Source organism: Coptis chinensis, chromosome 6 (assembly GCF_015680905.1).
Source record: "Coptis chinensis isolate HL-2020 chromosome 6, ASM1568090v1, whole genome shotgun sequence".
NCBI classification, from domain to species: Eukaryota; Viridiplantae; Streptophyta; class Magnoliopsida; order Ranunculales; family Ranunculaceae; genus Coptis; species Coptis chinensis.
In genome coordinates, this window is record NC_141461.1 from 63609238 (window position 1) to 63611538 (window position 2301).

The following is a 2301-nucleotide window of genomic DNA, read 5'->3' on the forward strand; positions in this document are numbered from 1 at the left end:
TGGGGTAGTTTGTGGTAATTCGACCCGAAGCCTTCTACCATGAAGACTTGGTCCGACGGTTCTACAACACTAGGGAGTTGGGGGAGTAGGATTTTTGTAATGGTAAGGAAGAAGAGGAGGAGTTGACTCATCGATTTGTTGGTCGAGATTCTAGGCATTCCGCCTAGAATCCATCCGATGTCACTCTACAGAGCCCCAATTTGACGGGTAGAGCCCTACGATGGGCGGATCTGTCATCAATGGGAGCTACAATACAAACTCCCATTGGTATGCGCCGAGCATCCTCGGGACCAACCGGTTAGCTCACATTTCGATGGATTGGTCGGAATGTCCTAGGGAAGGACAAGGTCGGCGACATCGGTCCGACCGCCTCCCGTCTTATGGGTACTCCAGGGAGCAGAAGAAACGATTTACGTATCCCGGAGTTTTGGCCGAAAGCATGATTAGGGGGTCGGAAAGTCTTTGGCACCTCTTCCCGTGTTAATCACCAAGATCATCTTTGAAGATGAAAGCGACTCCGCCCGTCGATAGGATTTACATTACCCCGCACCGTAACACGCGTGATCTATAGGGAGTGTGTCCAACAAGTTTGGAGGAGGGCTGAGGATAGAGAAGAAGAAGAAGAGGATGGTGGAGCCGAGAATGAAGAGGAGGTCGGGGACATCGGGATGCCTCCGAGGATGAGGAAGACTTGACCGCTTTGATCGCAGATGCCTTCGAGAGGTGTTGGTATGATGCAGAACGCATGGCTGTGCTTCATAGGGGCATCGCGTTCACTAAACACTATATGTACTGAGACCTCCGGACTCGACAGCGACTATTCATCACAACTTCGAGATCCGCACCCCAGAGAGAGGATGAGAGATGGGAACAAAGCAGGCTGAGATGGAGGCCCAGCCGGTTTAGAGTGGACATGCTTGCACGCTTCCCACCTCATACGACTCGCCTCGAGGACATAGCTACGAGGCATGAGCGTCGTCGACGACGGACGGCGACTCTGCCGGACCTTCGGGAGCCAGGGAGCCACCACTAGAGAGTGTGCCCTCCGCCACGATGGCGAGGTGTTTTAGAGAGTCCGAGGTTTGATAGTGGTTGTTGTTTTATTTATTTTTGTTGTTTTATTGTAATGTAACTTTTATTTTCGTAATTTGAATTTTGTAGTGAAAGGTACTCCGAATGAAATTTTAATATAAGGGGTTATTTTCAGTATGTGTGGTTGTTTCATATTGATCCCACCTTCCCAACTTGTTTGGGGGTGGTTTGATCAATTCAAGCTTTATTTTTATATATAACCCTACTGTTAGTATTTATTGCGGAGTCAAGGTGAAATGATGGCCGTTTAGGCATATCTAGGATTGAGAATCATTGTAGGATGAAATCTAGATTAAATAGGTACATTCAATCATAAATCAACCTAAAAGATACTGGGTTTGAATTAGAATCAAGAAAATGAGTTGTTTCCGTTTTCGGGTTTGGAAATTTTAGGATCTTCGGAAACTGCCGTAATTAGTTTTGGCAACTTTCCGACCCATTTTAGCAACTTAAAACCTATATAAACTGGATACAATCTATCCTCACAACTCACACTACACCTAAACTCCCATCACCTTTCACACCCTTTCACGCTTCGCCTCCATTTTCCAACGTTTCGTCTCCATTTTGCAAATCTGCAAAGACTTCATGCGAAGGCCTTCGCTACACTTCGACGAAAATTTTTTTTCGAGGTAGCGCCCGCCCAAAGTCGCGACTCGGCTTAAAACACTGGAATTCCAAAATACAAAGAGCGACTTCGTGCCCTAGTCTAGTTGAAGCGCCGCACCGACTTCCGTGGACCAGAAATTTTCTAGTTTTTCGCAGAAAGTACCCGGTTGTTTTGGTATTTGTTCCAGGGCGTAGTTTTGAGATGACATCTCCTATAATAATACCGAACAGTCTTTCAAGATTTGTTCCAAAGCACTACTTACGGTGCTTGGTTTCATGAGGTGATCACATACGTTGGCTGGGAACCTCTTATGGTAAGACCGGTGAACTTTATTCTCCAAAGACTTGCATCTTATTTTTATAATAACTGCATTTTCTTTGAGAGACCGGATGGAGAACAAGTGTTCTCCATCAACATTGACGATGAACCAATGGAAATTACCGTGTTCTTGCTAGCATTTGTTCTTGGACTTGCTATGCCCGGCTGAGATACAAGACCCATGGTGCTATTGGGTCGATAATATGCATGTCTACACTTATGAGTTTTGCACGAGGCTTATGGGGGGCATTTTTCCAGATTGAGGACCAAGGGGACTATAA